At 44.4% G+C, this 16,743-nt stretch overlaps 1 protein-coding gene across 3 annotated transcripts in view; it reads left to right on the top strand.

Moving 5' to 3' along the window:
* Positions 1 to 912: 912 nt before the first annotated feature.
* COL6A6 (collagen type VI alpha 6 chain) overlaps positions 913 to 16,743 on the top strand; it is a 177,092-nt gene continuing 161,261 nt past the window's right edge. For 2 of the 3 annotated variants that reach the window (XM_027549059.1, XM_027549043.1), the window contains exon 1: positions 913 to 1,128. The gene's annotated coding sequence lies outside the window, so the exon portion shown is untranslated. Of the gene's footprint in view, positions 1,129 to 1,164; positions 1,258 to 16,743 lie in introns of those variants that run through there. The other variant, XM_027549052.1, reaches the window with a different exon arrangement.

The following is a 16,743-nucleotide window of genomic DNA, read 5'->3' as shown; positions in this document are numbered from 1 at the left end:
GGGGCAGCAGCCAGTAGCTGCAGATATAATATAATACAACATAACCACACACAACCCTCCAGGGCTTTTCCAGGGGAAGGTGCATGCACAATGCTATATGTGACCTCAGCTGTTGCATAATCATTATTCACAAAACGTGGAGCAAGAGCAGAGAGGCCAATTGGCAAAGAGAGCCTGACCACGACATCTTAGCTAATTTCTTTCCCTACACCTGCTTTCATGCCTATCTCACTCTTTAGACTTCAGTTGGAGCTTCATTTCCTTTGGGAAGAGTCTTTTGGCCCTGCAAGACTTGAATTAGGATCCCTTCTTCTGTGTTCTCCTGGCCTCACTTACCCCACCAGCAATTACCACCCCGGTTCCTGTTTCCGCTTGTCCCCCAGTGAGACTGAGAACGGAGAGCTCGGCTTGGTTTTGCATCCCAAGCACCTAATAGTAGCAATTACTAGGTGCTCAGATGTTTGTAAAATGAATGCATGGATAGACAAATGAATGGACAGTCAGTGGATGAGAGAGTCAGAAATACTCTGCTTTGGACCCTGAATTCCAAGTGGGGACCTCCGAGGGCACTTGACCTGCACCATGGAGTGCGCAGGGTCTAGTCTCCCTTCACAGGCAAGTTGGAGCAGTTCCCACCACCCTGCGCATCTGGCAGGCGCAAAGAAGGAGCGCACCTCCAACACCTCAACTTCTCCGACCTCAGCTTCCTCCCGGGTCTGCAGCCCGGGGTAGAGGTTCCACGTAGGGAAGGGGTCGGCGGGGCACTGGCAGCCCCAGGAACCCCTCAACGGCTTTCATCCCCTCCCTGCGGCTGCGGCCCCTTCCTCGGGGACGCGCGCTGGGCCGGGGCCGCCGGGGCGGGGAAGGGTCGGCTCGGGGCGGGGAGAAGCGTTTATATAGCAGCGAAGAGGGGTTGGGAGCTAACGCCCGCCTGTGGGACACCGGGAGGCCAGAGGCTGCCCGCGCCGCCTCCGTCCCTGCCAGGGTCTTCCCGGTCACCGCGGGTCTACCGGGCGGGGGGCACTGGGCACTGCGCTCCCGCGGGTGCCTTGCGCTCTGCTTCGCGCGCTGCAAGGAGATCTGCTCAGACTCGGGAAGGGCCGGGGACCGCGAGGACGTTTCCCCGAGGTAAGTGCTGGAGCCGCGGTTAGCTGGACCGACCAGAGCCAAAACTAGGTTGGCAAGTGGTCAGTGGTTGCATGGAAGGGACGCGCCGGATGCAAGGGGCTACGTGAGGACCCCGGTAAAGAAACGAAGGTAAGAAGCTCAAACACGCTTCTTCTGTTTCCACCTTCTCCAGGCAGCGTTCGCTGCCCTTCATTGCGACTTTTTCTCGTATCCTCCCCTTGGAGCGCGCACAGCACACTCGGGTCGCTCTCTGCACCCGGCTCCCTGTCCCCCACCGCACGACTGCTCCACTAACAGTGTCCCCACGCCCAGCACAGGGTCTGGAGTGTGGCAAATACCCGGGACGGCACGGGAAATGAATGAATGAGGTTATAACCAGCCGGGGTCAAGAAAAGTCCCTTCTAAGCCCGTTCAGACCCTGCCTGTACGTTTGCTCCTGCAGTCACCCACATTCATTAAAGCTGGTTGAAGTTTTATTGTTGACTGAAGGGAGGAGAGAAGACGGGGGGAAAAATCCGCCCTTTTATGAATGCCCAGTAACATTCTACAATGAGTGGAACCCCAGCTTACTGGCTCAGCGTCAAATGTGCAAATGATGTCAGCGGGGAGCGGGTAGGGGCAGGCAGGCGGGAAGAGGAAAAATATTGGCTCTAGGAAGTGATTTATTTTCTTCTGTGTCCTTTGTGATAAAGATTTCTCATTTCTCTTTTTAGAAGTCTACTCTATAGAGATATTAGAGGTGGCCTTTGTCAGTTGGAGGAAAGGTTTCCATAGGGGACTAGGATGGTAATGTCGATTAGCAATAGCTGAGGTGTCTGTAAAAATCATGAGGCTTAAGACAGGAAGGCTATTACAAGTCTTTCATTAAGAATTTCTGCAGTTAACCAAATCTGCAGTCATATTGCTTTTTTAAAAGAAGGATCTATTTGATGAGTACTATTTTAAGATACAATTTTCCAGTATGGCATTGTGTAATACATAGGTGGCCTTAAAAGTTTTCCTTTATAAAGGAAGTTATCAGCTTTCTCTCTCCTTCCACATTTTATTCCAAAATATTAGAAGTGCAAAGGAAACCTGAAAGGGAAGCTTATCTTCTACTCAAAAGGCTGGATTAGAAAACTGTCCAAAAGGCCGCTGTATCATGTGAAATCAAATTTTATGGTGTACATAAAAGACTTTAGGGGAGGAATCCTTGAAGAATCATCTTTAACCTTTTCTGTATCAAGAAAAACCATCTACTTTTACTAAATTTTCTTGTGAAACAATTCTCAGAAAAGACCTTTGTTAAATATACTTGCAACTTGCACTTTTCACATCCCTTCAGATAGTCCAAATTGCAAGAAAGTTTGGATATTTGGAATGTTTATCAAGAGTGAATTTTTTTAAATCTATTTACATGGACAGTGCCAAGAGCAACTAATTAAGACACTAAACAAAAGTCAGATTATAAGCACTGTGGATAAAAGTTGGTGCATTATGCATCGATATACATGGTATTCTATGTAGTCCTGCTAATACAATAGTATTAAAAATGACTGAAAATACCTTCTTTGACAGTAAATATCTACTGTCCCTGAAATTTCTCAAGAATATACCATTGCCAGGTATACAATCTACAAATAAATAAAAGTGATCCCAACTAATGAGGGTGTATTTGTAACCAAAAATCACTCATTCTTACAGTCCCAAGAAATAAGTATGAAGATCAGATTGTTCTATGCTTCTTTTATAAATGTCATGAATATAAGACTTCTTCAGGGTGATCAAAAGTTGGACAAAACCTTTTTTTCTCTTGTCCTGATCTTTTTGTTGTTTCTTGTCTTTGCTGTTTAAAGTAGGAAGTGGATAAGCTTTGTTATGAAAAGAATCCAGATTCAAATTATAGAAGAGCTTGAAGTGAAGTGAAAGTCGTTCAGTCGTGTGTCTAACTCTTGCAACCCCATGGACTATACAGTCCATGGAATTTTCCAGGCCAAAATACTGGAGTGAGTAGCTTTTCCCTTCTCCAGGGGATCTTCCCAACCAGGGATCGAACCCAGGTCTCCCACATTGCAGGTGGATTCTTTACCAGCTGAGCCACCAGGGAAGTCCATAGAAGAGCTTGGACAGCCGCTTAATCTCTCTGAGTCTTTTCTCACCCGTCACAGGGAGCATGATACCTACGTACCTCACAGGGATGTGTGAGGAAAGAAAAAAAAGATTCTTATAAAATGCCAGGTACACATTATCAATAAGTGAGGGTGATGGTGATGGTAGTGGGAATTCTTAAGGGTCAAGGCCCCTAGGAGTGTTCCCAATAATTCATTTATCATTGAGCCCAATTTTAGTCCATATTTTGAGCTCACTGAAATACCTTGTTGCCATGCAGTGTAAGATGATTGTAACATGATTCATAGACATGCATAGCTCACCCAACGTTGTAATCTCCCTTTTCCACCTGGAAGTGTTCCCGTTGGTGGAGATCATTTAAGGAAAGACCAGTCACTCAGGCATGCTGCCATCCCGAAAGAGCTGTTTGGGAGTTGTGGCTGTTCTGATTCGTTCCGTGTCTCTTTGCCTCTTCTGCTTTACAAGTTAGAGGAAATTTTCTAGAAAAGTCCAGTGGTGCCTGCAGGTCGAAGACTTTGAAAAATGCACCCACTGTTTTAGTGTCTTTGGATAATGGTTTTGTGGTAACAAAAATATCTTTCTACTTTCAGCAGAAAGGTATTAAGTTTACATTTTCAGAATTTTAAATTGAAGGCCTATAAAGCAACCTTCAGTTCTTCAAGGGAAAGGAAAACTTAGAAAGTGTACAGGATGCTTTACAGAACAGTCAAGGCCAAACTTTTTTCAATGAAGAAATAATAGTTAGAAAGATTTGGTCTTGCTCCTTATCCAGATTCCTCGTCCTCCTTCCAAACTTGTCTTTTCTTGGGGTGACCCCAGGGTGCTGACAGGGAAATTTGGATGAAGATACCATGAGAAAAAATGGATACTGTTTGGCTAACATAAGCAATGCACAGAAGGAAAGGTCTCCTGTGGCTCTTGTAACCCTTATGTTTCCCACGGTACCTGGCACTTAGTCGGTACTCAAGAAATATTTGATAAATCAATGACTAATTTTAAGTCACTTTGCAATTTTAGTGAAAGAGTCTGGCTGAAGTACCCTTTTCATGTAAATCTGGAGCAGTTACACTTAGAAAATCCAGACGAAAGAATCGGGATCACCTCTTGCTTATGTCTTTTGCTAAAGAAGATTCTAAATCTTACCTTTATGAGTCATCTTGATTGACTGAGATAACCTTAAAAACTAACACTTTTTATGATTCCAAATAGCAAACCTCAGGAAATTTGCTGATTTAATTTTGCCATGAAAAGAAAGTTTTCCCCCAAATGCTAAAAAGATGAAGAGGAGGCAAGAAAAATAAAGCATCCAAACCAACTCTGTCTCAAGCCTTAGCATTCCCCTTAAGTCACAAAGAGATAATAAATATACATTTAACCATTCTTTTAGCCATTTATAGTTAAGGATGAGGTATTGATTTGACTCAAACATGTTTTTGCAGTGCTTTAAGTACTGTATCCTAAACTTAAGAGGGGAAAGATTTTGCCAGAGTTAGTTGGCAAAGGCATTTGTGTTGGCTTGAAAACCCATAAGCTAATCACTTATTGAGTCCTTTAAAAACAACTTGATGAATGTCTGGCAAGATATTATGACTGAAATTCTCCATTGCATGAGTCCAAATACAATAGAACTTTGAAGATTCTGGGCGAGTCAGAGTCATATTTGGCGATGTTTGTTTGGTGGGGAAAAAAAATACCAGAGTGTATCAAATGGCCCATGTGCTATCTTTCAGTACCCCACCTCACCATAAGTCAGTAGGTGTGGATAACACTATGATCAATCCCATTTATGTATGCATGTCTTTGGGCAGATGGCGTTTTGTGTTGTAGTAGATTTCCCTGATGCCCAGGCTTTTCTCTTCTCCACTGGCTGGCAGAGGATATCAGAGCCTTGTGCATGCCCCTTCTGCATTTGGCGTTTCGCTGCAGGCTTCTTATGTCAAGCCCCCCTGGAGGCCTTGAGGGTTTTCTCTGGCCTTGGGAGCATGGTTGACTCATGCAGAGCAGGCTAGAGGGGCCTGGAAGTTAATACTCTGGGAGCAACCCCTTAGCCAGTAACTGATGAAAGCTGGTGAATAAGTATCCTCTGGCTTCTCACACCTTGGGGGAGGCCACTCTTGAGGTCTGATCTTTATGTTCTTCCTGAGGTGCCCAAGGGGATGAGCTCCAGCTTCCCAGAACACTAACCCACTTGCTCATTCACAGTTCTACCTGGCTCCCTGTCTCACCTCCCTGCCCCTCTACTAGTGATTGGAGGGATCCTCTCCTCAATAAACTTATTGCACAAATTCTTGTCTAGACTCTGCCTTGAGGGAACCCAACCTACCACATGCTTGTTCAAGGTTTCAGTAAAGGCAGTGTTTTAGCCCTAAGTATTCTGTAGATTGTATCCTAGCCAAAAAGTGAATTGTATTGCTCTTCATCCTGCTTGTGATGCTAGCTGTCTTGCTGTTTCTCACCATGTACACTATTCGCTGAACCCATGGTAGGCAAGATGCGAGCTGAGAGGCTGGAAGTTTTCTTAGCATTTTTGCTAGGAGCCATGGGAACTGCAGATGCATTTATTCTCTTCTGGCTTGTGCAGCAGCCATAGCAGCATATGTAACACAACATCCCCACACACAACCTGTGTCCAAGCGAGTACCATGTGCATGCATGAAGTGAAGTGAAAGTCGCTTAGTCGTGTCCGACTCTGCAACCCCATGGACTGTAGCCCGCCAGGCTCCTCTGTCTATGGAATTCTCCAGGCAAAATACTGGAGTGGGTTGCCATTCCCTGCTCCAGGGGATATTCCCAACCCAGGGATCAAGCTGGGTCTCCTGCATTGCAGGTGGATTCTTTATTCACAGGTAAAGAATCTGCCTGTGACATGCATGCACAGTGCTGTAAATGATCTCAGCTGTTTCACAGTCATTATTTATAAGGCGTGAATGAGAGCCTGAGCATGCCGTCTTGGCTAATTTTCTCTCTCCCCAACTCTGCCCCTTCAGGGTCTCCTGTCCCACAGATTATGTAGGTTCTGCCCTCTGTAGCATACTCCTAGCACACAATGCCGCCAGTTGAGCACACATCCCGCAACAGCAGTAGAGGCTACAACAGCAAACAGTTACATCCCCAACACATAGCAAAACTCAATGCCAGGCATTGCAAGGAATGCGTGTTGCAGTCCTTGCCCTCACGGGGTTAGAAGAGCCACCCACTGCATGTGGAGCGCCTTTGTCTGCCATGGCCAAGTCCAGTCCACTGGCTGTCCTTGGGAGAGTGCAGGAAAGCCTCTGCAGAGGCAACTGCACTCCTGCGGAATTTTATTACTATGGAACCACACATGCCAGGCCCACCCCTTCAAGCTGGGGATTTTTCTTTTTACGGCATTCACAGCTCATCCATATGATCAGTTTTCTAAATCTGAGGACACAGCCTTCACAATACACTGTCTACATCATAGGACACAGCCTTCACAGTACACTGTCTACATAGGACACAGCCTTCACGGTACACTGTCTCCATAAGACACAGCCTTCATGGTACACTGTTTCCATAGGATGCAGCCTTCACAGTACACTGTCTACATCACAGGACACAGCCTTCATGGTACACTGTCTCCATAGGATGCAGCCTTCACAGTGCACTGTCTACATCATAGGACACAGCCTTCACGGTACACTGTCTACATCATAGGACACAGCCTTCACAGTACACTGTCTACATAGGATGCAGCCTTCACGGTACACTGTCTACATCATAGGACACAGCCTTCACAGTACACTGTCTACATAGGACACAGCCTTCGCGGTACACTGTCTACATCATAGGACACAGCCTTCACAGTACACTGTCTACATAGGATGCAGCCTTCATGGTACACTGTCTACATCATAGGACACAGCCTTCACAGTACACTGTCTACATAGGACACAGCCTTCGCGGTACACTGTCTACGTAGGATGCAGCCTTCACGATACACTGTCTACATGATAGGACACAGCCTTCATGGTACACTGTCTACATAGGACACAGCCTTCACGATACACTGTCTACATAGGACACAGCCTTCACAGTACACTGTCTACATAGGACATAGCCTTCGCAGTACACTGTCTACATAGGACACAGCCTTCACGGTACACCATTCTCCATAGGACACAGCCTTTATGGCACACTGTTTTAAATAGGACACAGCCTTCATTCACAGTACGCTGTCTCCATAGGACACAGCCTTCATGGTACACTGTTCTCCATAGGACGCAGCCTTCATGGTACACTGTCTGCATAGGATACGGCCTTCATGGTACACTCTCTACATAGGACACAGCCTTCTCGGTACACTGTCTACATCATAGAACACAGCCTTCACGGTACACTGTTCTACATAGGACGCAGCCTTCACGGTACACTGTTCTATATTGCACACAGCCTTCACAGTACACTGTCTACCTCATAGGACTCAGTCTTCACAGTACACTGTTCTACATAGGACACAGCCTTCTCAGTATACTATTCTAAATCTCCATCATAGGACACAGCCTCTACAGTACAATGTTCTGCATAAGAAAGTGAAAGTGAAAGTGAAGTCGCTCAGTCGTGTCCGCCTCTTTGCGACCCCATGGACTGTAGCCTACTGGGCTCCTCTGTCTATGGGATTTTCCAGGCAATAGTACTGGAGTGGATTGCCATTTCCTTCTCCAGGGTATCTTCCCAACCCAGGGCTCGAACCTGGGTCTCCCGCATTGTAGACAGATGCTTTACCATCTAAGCCACCAGGGAAGTCCTATGTCTGCATAAGACATAGCCTTTAGAGTATGCCTTCGCACAAATCAGTCCGTATTTTCATCTGCATAACCCAGCTGGGGCCCCCGCCAGCTCGGGCCCCCTCTGGGGTCTTCACACTTTCAAAATGGCATCTCACATGCTGTTCCTTCTCAATAAGGACCCACAAACCACCCCCAAGCTCTGGGCCTACTCCTGTGTCCCAGAGTCACAAAAGCCAAGATGCCATGGCTCCCCTTGCTTTCACCAAAATTGCTTACCCCAGTCAACCAACTCCACCTGAGTATATGGTCGATATGTCATGAACTCAGTCACAATGGGGCCCCTTGGGGATGCCCTCCTTGAACCATTGGCTGCTCATGCTTCACTTTTTGCTATGTGACAGTCCTCACTGCCAAGTGGGGACTGGTGGTCTCACAGTGCTCCTTGTCATCATCCCTCATTACCCCATAGTCCAAGGCACTGGGCTCCTCAAAGCCACATGCCTCTTGCTCCAGCATGCATGTGCAATGCTCTAGCCTTCCTCCTGTCTCTGCAACGTGTGCCCTTGTGCAGCGTCACAGAGCTCACTGTCCATATTCACCATCAAGGCAATCAGGAACACCCACCCCCTGGTTCCAGTGGCAGTATGCCACTCTGTCCAGCAAATGGGAATTCACCCCCTGTAACACCTTCTCAAGGCTGTTTGGTGACCAGTCCACCACCTCCCAGTCTTCAACCAGGGCCCACACCAAAAAGACCCTGGCCACCAGGTACCACATGCTGTATGGCAGCCACTGGCTTCTGCCATCCAGCAGAGTCTTAGACTCCTCTACCTTCTGTGTGTCCTGCTGACTGTGCCCATTGTATCGCTGACCCTGCTCACTGTGCCAATTGTTCTCACTGTTCCTCATGGTTGTGTGCTATTCAACTGAACCCATGGTAGGCAAGGTGCAAGCTAAGAGGCTGGAAGAAAATGAGAGGAGGAACTTCAGACACAGTTGTTCTCCTCTGGCTGGTACAGCAGCCATAGCAGCAGATGTAACAAAGCACAGCATCGCCACACACAACCCGTGACCAAGCAAGTACCTCGTGATGCTCCTGTGCAGCCCTACAAAGGCTCTCAGCCGTTACACAGTCATATTTACAAAATGTGGGTTCAGAGGGCCTGAACACATCATCTTTGCTAATTTTTTCTCTCCCCACATGAATCAAGAATGGAATTCTTGCTTTCCACAGGATTTTGAACAGAATTTTGTCCCCAGCTAGTGCTATTTCAATTGTATCTGGGTCAGTTGGCTTGTTGGTTGTGACCTGATCCTGAATTCCCATAAGCTCTCTGAGAACAGTGTCAGGAGCCTGTGGAGGGAGATATCAGCAAAGGCTCAGTGTGATCCCATCTTTAGAGACATAGCATCTTCCAGGGGTTATGAGAAGTGGCTCAAACCCATGCTCCGCAGAATGGGACCAGTGTCTTAATATTTCTGGTGGATGTTCCTACCTGCTCACAGCTTTGGTCACCATTTCTTTCCTGTGGTAGTGGTCTCTCATAGGAGATATGGAGATAGGTAGAAGTGGATATTGATAGGAATTGACTCACATGATTATGGGGGCTGAAAAGTCCATTTACAAGCCGAGGCCCAGGAAAGTCAGTGGTGTCATCAGTCTGAGTCTGAAGGCCTGAGAATCAAGAGCTCTGGTATCCAGCAGCAGAAGTAAATGGACTTTCTAGCTCAAGAAGGAGAGCAGATTCACCCTCCCTCTGACTTTGTGTTCTAATCAGGCCATCAGTGGATTGGGTGATGCCCACTTGCCTTGGTGAGGGTTATCTTCTTTATTCATTCTGTCAATTCAAATACTAATCTCTACAGGAAACACCCTCACAGGCAAATCCAGAAGTAATGTTTCATCATCTCTTGCACACGTAGTCGCTTCAGTCGTGTCCAACCCTTTGCAACCCTATGGACTGTAGCCAAGCTCCTCTGCCTGTGGGATTCTCCAGGCAAGACTACTGGAGTGAGTTGCTATGCCCTCTTCCAGGTGATTTTCCTGACCCAGGGATTGAACCCACATCACTTATGTCTTCTGCATTGGTGGGTGTGCTCTTTACCACTAGGGGCAACTGGGAAGCCCTTAGCATCTCTTAGCTCAGTCAAACTGACACATGAAACTTACCATCACATTTCCCAGTTACTTACTAATCCACCTCTAACCCCAAGCCAGACCTCTCCATGGAACTCAGACCCAGACATCTAACTGTCCAAACATCTTCCACCAAAACAGCCTAAAAGCCCCGTTCTTCTTCCGAGTCTTCCTCAGTCCTATCTGATCGGTCTCTACATCCTGCCATTTGTTTCCCATTGATTTCGGCAAACCCCTCTCCATCCTCCCTGTCATCTCTGCTCTTGGTCCCCAAACACCATTTTCTTTTTCACCCAGACCACAATTACCTCCTTGACCACCTCCCTGCTCTGATCTTTCTCCTAGCATTTTCCATATTTCAGCTTCAAGTGAGTTCCCTAGAACTGCCCGCTCTTACTTTTTTTCTGCCTAAAACCCTCCATTGCCTTTGGATTTTAAATTTAAAATCCTTGTCATGGTTGAAAATCCCCCACTACCCAACCTTTATTCACCTCTTTCTGTCTCCTGCCTATTTCTTTGCCACCACGGCCAATCCTTCAGGAGACATTGCTCTCTCACCTCCTGCCATTAACATTTGGAATTTCCTCGACCTAGAACAGTACTCTCTGGACTTAAATCTGGCTTACCCCTTCTCTCCCTTTAGGCTCAGCTAACACGCCCATTCCTTGGGAAAGTGTTACTGAGTCCTGCCCAGTAGGTAAGATACCCTTCCCTGAGTCCCTACTGTACCCTGAGTTCCCACCATTCCCCCTGAACTGTGATTGCTGTGTCTTCCATGTTCACCAGGTTATCTTCAGTACTAACCACTTCTTAGATAATAAATATCCACTGTAGAATAAATGAACTGAAATCAGGGCTTCATTACTAGCTGATGACAAAGGGCAAGTCACACAACCTCTCTGAATTTTCATTTTCACATCTAAAGTATAAATCCTATCCAAACACAGAGGTTGAGAGGATTTTGTTAGTTGGTACTGAACTACCGCACAATTGCACTCATCTCACACGCTAGTAAAGTAATGCTCAAAATTCTCCAAGCCAGGCTTCAGCAATACATGAACCGTGAACTTCCAGATGTTCAAGCTGGTTTTAGAAAAGGCAGAGGAACCAGAGACCAAATTTCCAACATCTGCTGGATCATCGAAAAAGCAGGAGAGTTCAAGAAAAACATCTATTTCTGCTTTATTGACTATGCCAAAGCCTTTGACTGTGTGGATCACAATAAACCATGGAAAATTCTGAAAGAGATGGAAATACCAGACCGCCTGACCTGCCTCTTGAGAAATTTGTATGCAGGTCAGGAAACAACAGTTAAAACTGGACATGGAACAACAGACTGGTTCCAAATAGGAAAAGGAGTACGTCAAGACTGTGTATTGTCACCCTGCTCATTTAACTTCTATGCAGAGTACATCATGAGAAATGCTGGGCTGGAAGAAGCACAAGCTGGAATCAAGATTGTTGGGAGAAATATCAATAACCTCAGATATGCAGATGACACCACCCTTATGGCAGAAAGTGAAGAGGAACTAAAAAAGCCTCTTGACAAAGGTGAAAGAGAAGAGTGAAAAAGTTGGTTAAAGCTCAACATTCAGAAAATGAAGATCATGGCATCTGGTCCCATCACTTCCTGGGAAATAGATGGGGAAACAGTGAAAACAGTGTCAGACTTTATTTTGGGGGGCTCCGAAATCACTGCAGATGGTGACTGCAGCCATGAAATTAAAAGACACTTACTCCTTGGAAGAAAAGTTATGACCAACCTAGACAGCATCTTGAAAAGCAGAGACATTACTTTGCCAACAAAGATCCGTCTAGTCAAGGCTATGGTTTTTCCAATGGTCATGTATGGATGTGAGAGTTGGACTGAAGAAAGCTGAGCACTGAAGAATTGATGCTTTTGAACTGTGGTGTTGAAGAAGACTCTTGAGAGTCCCTTGGACTGCAAGGAGATCCAACCAGTCCATTCTGAAGGAGATCAGCCCTGGGATTTCTTTGGAAGGAATGATGCTAAAGCTGAAACTCCAGTACTTTGGCCACCTCATGTGAAGAGTTGACTCATTGGAAAAGACTCTGATGGTGGGAGGGATTGGGGGCAGGAGGAGAAGGGGACGACAGAGGATGAGATGGCTGGATGGCATCACTGACTCGATGGACGTGAGTCTGAGTGAACTCTGGGAGTTGGTGATGGACAGGGAGGCCTGGTGTGCTGCGATTCATGGGTTGCAAAGAGTTGGACACGACTGAGTGACTGAACTGACTGACTGACTGAACAGAAGATTTTTCTTTTAGATTCATCAAGATAAGCATTATGCTTGACCTGAGCCTGTGATATTCTGCGATGGTAAAGCCCATGTTCCAGGATGCCTAAGTTTAAAGGGCGCTCTGATAGATGGGCTTTGGGTGGGAGCCAGAAGGAGGAAAGTACCATGTAGCTAAAATTATCTTGCTTTCAAACCCTAGGTGAAGTGTGTGCTTGGAAATGAAAGTGATATAATAACAAATAAGGTACCTAATTCCCTCACACACAGTTTCTTCCAAATAATCCTTCTCCTCCAGCTTCAAGATCTGCATTTCCTGAGTTAATGCCACGAATCCAGTTTCTAAACTGAAGAGCTTTTTCCAAGAGTTTTGCCTTAAAATATTATTCTCCACTGCAATTCCTCCTCAGTTTCCCCCTTCTCCAGGACTGCTGTCATTGTTCTTGAAACACACCATTAAGCCTCTCATTCTTGGGCTTCCAGGAATTTCTGAAAATCGTTACAAACCCAGTTTCACATTTGTAGATGTAACTGGGTGGAGGCAAGCACTAAATTAATTAACAGATTTGCACTGGGCAATGATTAAGGCAAAAAACTTTTTATATTTAAGTAATGGAAAAGTGGTTAAATATATAATTTGGGTAAAAATTAGGATAATAAAGCACCTTCAAGAGCTATGTATCTGCACATGTTCAAGACTTTTATTTTTAATTTTAATTATTTAAAACTTTCTTGAAATACAGTTGATTTATAATGCTGTGTTAGTTTCGGTATACAGCAAAGTGATTCAGTCATACATACATACAGATAGATTTTTTAGAATCTTTTTTTTTTTTCTAATTTTATTTTATTTTTAAACTTTACATAATTGTATTAGTTTTGCCAAATATCAAAATGAATCCGCCACAGGTATACATGTGTTCCATTATATATTATTACAAGATACTGAGTTAGTTCCCTCTGCTATACAGTAGGTCCTTGCTGTTCATTAATTTTATTTAGTAGTTTGTGTATATTAATCCCCAACTCTTACTTTATCCCTCCCCTCCTTTTCCCTTTGTTAACCATATGTTTACTCTCTACATCTGTGAACTTATTTCTGTTTCATAGATATGTTCATTTGTGTTGTGTCTTAGATTCCACATATACAAGTGATAGCATGTGATAACTATCTCTCTTCCTGACTTATTCCACTTAGTATCATTATCTCCAGGTTCATCCATGTTGCTACAAATGACATTATTTCATTCTTTTTATTGCTGAATAATATTCCATTGTATATATATATATGTGTGTGTGTGTCTGTGTGACAGTGAAAGTTGCTCAGTTGTGTCTGACTCTTTGCGACCCCATGGACTATACAGTCCATGGAATTCTCCAGGCCAGAATACTGGAGTGGGTAGCCTTTCCCTTCTCCAGAGGTTCTCCAGGGGATCTTTCTGACCCAGGAATTGAACCAGGGTCTCCAGTGTTGCAGGTAGATTCTTTAACAACTGAGCTATCAGGGACGTCTATCACATCTTCTTTATCCATTTGCCTGTTGACAGACATTAGGTTGCTTCCGTGTCTTGGCTATTGTAAATTGTGCTGCAAGGACATTGGGGAGCACATATCTTTTCAAATTATAGTTTTCTCCAGACATACACCCAGGAGTGGGATTACAGGACAGAAACTCATTGAAATTGACTTGGATTAATATTTTCAAAATTTCATTGTCAGTTTGTTGTTTGACTTTTCATTAGATTACAGGATCCCACTCCTGGAATATGTTTGGAGAAAACTATCATTTGAAAACTATAAATATTATAGTAGCTCTGTATTTAGTTCTTTAAGAAAGACTTTTAAATATTATTTGGTAAGTTACTGCTTTGGCACACCTACCTAAGTCTATGGCAATCCAGTTTATTTTTAATATTAATTTATTTATTTTAATTGGAGGCTAATTACTTTACAATATGGTATTGGTTTGCCATACATTGACATGAATCCATCACGGGTGTTCATGTGTTCCCGATCCTGAACCCACCTTCCACCTCCCTCCCCATCCCATCCTTCTGGGTCATCCCAGTGCACCAGCCCTGAGCACCCTGCGTCATGCAATGAACCTGGACTGGCGATCTGTTTCACACATGGTAATATACATGTTTCAATGCCATTCTCCCAAATCATCCCACCCTCACCCTCTCCCACAGAGTCCAAAAGACTGTTCTATAATCTGTGTCTCTTTTGCTGTCTCGCATACAGAGTTATTGTTACCATCTTTCTAAATTCCATATATATGCATTATTATACTGTATTGGTGTTTTTCTTTCTGGCTTACTTCACTTTATATAATAGGCTCCAGTTTCATCCACCTCATTAGAACTGATTCATATATATTCTTTTTAGTGGCTGAGTAATACTCCATTGTGTATATGTACCACAGCTTTCTTATCCATTCATCTGCTGATGGACATCTAGGTTGCTTCCATGTCCTGGCTATTATAAACAGTGCTGTGATGAACATTGGGGTACACGTGTCTCTTTCAATTCTGGTTTCCTTGGTGTATATGCCGAGCAGTGGGATCACTGGGTCATATGGCAGTTCTATTTCCAGTTTTTTAAGGAATCTCCACACTGTTCTCCATAGTGGCTGTACTAGTTTGCATTCCCACCAACAGTGTAAGAGGGTTGCCTTTTCTTCACACCCTCTTCAGCATTTACTGCTTGTAGACTTTTGGATAGCAGCCATTCTGACTGGCATGAGATGGTACCTCATTGTGGTTTTGATTTGCATTTCTCTGATAATGAGTGATGCTGAGCATATTTTCTTGTGTTTGTTAGTCATCTGTATGTCTTCTTGGAGAAATGTCTGTTTATTTCTTTGGCCCGTTTTTTGATTGGGTTGTTTATTTTTCTGGCAATCCAGTTTTTAAGTTTGCTGAGCCTGGGATGCCCAACCCATCCTGAAACACAAAGTTTATGAATGCTCTTTATTTCTGTACATCCCCCAAACTTGTGCACACTTAGCCATTTACCGGCTTCCCTGGTGGCTCAGCTGGTAAAGAATCCACCTGCAATGCGGGAGACCTGGGTTCAATCTGAGTTGGGAAGATCCCCTGGAGAAGGGGAACAGCTACCCATTCTAGTATTCTTGCATGGAGAATTCCATGGACTGTATAGTCCATGGGGTTGCAAAGAGTCGGACACGACAGAGTGACTTTCACTTCACTTCACTTCAGCCATTTGTAATTAACAATCATTATACTGAGAAAAATGGGTAAATTAATGGTTGACAGCATTGTCTACATTTGAGACCCACTTCATAAATCCATATTTATGTAATCCCTAGATGCAAAGTACTTTAGATAGATGATTTTTTCCTCCCCAAAGCCTGAAGGTTTTATGTATCTCTTTTCTCCTTTTATTTATTTCTTGCTCCATTAGTTCTTTCCATTTCTTCATGAAGAAAGCTGCAATTAGGCATGGATGTTCTGCTGTTGTCTCAATCAACAGCTATCCAAGGAACAAGAAGAGACTATGACTCCATATTTGTATGTCTGTAACTCCCAGCTGAGAAAGATGTGTACCTTGCATGCAGAGCTGTAGCTGTCCAACCAGCTTCATCCAGGAGCAATAGGTGACAAGGTTAGAACCACCCGGGTAGAAAGATATGGCTGCCTCCAGATTTTTTTCACACAGTGGATCTCCAATACTCTATGTCATGGAAATAGTCTGAGTGAACTCTGGGGCTTGGTGATGGACAGGGAGGCTTGGCATGCTGCAATTCATGGGGTCGCAAAGAATCGGACACGACTGAGCGACTGAACTGAACTGAACTGATGGATACTCTATGTCAGTTACCTTATCACTTATTAAGCATGTTATATGCATCATCACATTTCATCCACAACAACTCAATATGAAAAGTGGTACTATCATTATCCCCCTTTCACTGATGAGTGTCTGAGTGCATGAATTTCTTAAAATCACACTCGCCTGAGGGGTATTTGAATTCATGATGTCAGAGCCACTGCTACCTGTCTATTCTGCTGGGTCCTCTAGAAAATGTTTGCTTCTAAAGCCTAGAAGCTTTGAATGCTGACACTCAACTTAGATCCCTGCATGATCCAAATAATAATTCATAAGTCGGGTTTTTCAGGATAAAGGGAAATTCTGACTCAATGTTATTTGGTTTTCATTTATCTCTTTCTTTTGCTTTTCAGTGGACTGAATCTTGGTCATTGAAATTGACTTTGTTTAATATTTTTAAAGCTCATTCTCATTTTGCTCTTTGACTTTTCATAGGATCCAAAAATTTCAGAGCAAAAATGGGTCTTACAAATTATTTCAAGTAGGTTTTGGGCTTCCCAGGTGGAGC

The sequence above is a fragment of the Bos indicus x Bos taurus genome, chromosome 1, assembly GCF_003369695.1.
Source record: "Bos indicus x Bos taurus breed Angus x Brahman F1 hybrid chromosome 1, Bos_hybrid_MaternalHap_v2.0, whole genome shotgun sequence".
Lineage (NCBI taxonomy): Eukaryota > Metazoa > Chordata > Mammalia > Artiodactyla > Bovidae > Bos > Bos indicus x Bos taurus.
Note: the sequence above shows the minus strand (reverse complement) of the source record. Positions and strands in the feature narration are given on the sequence as shown.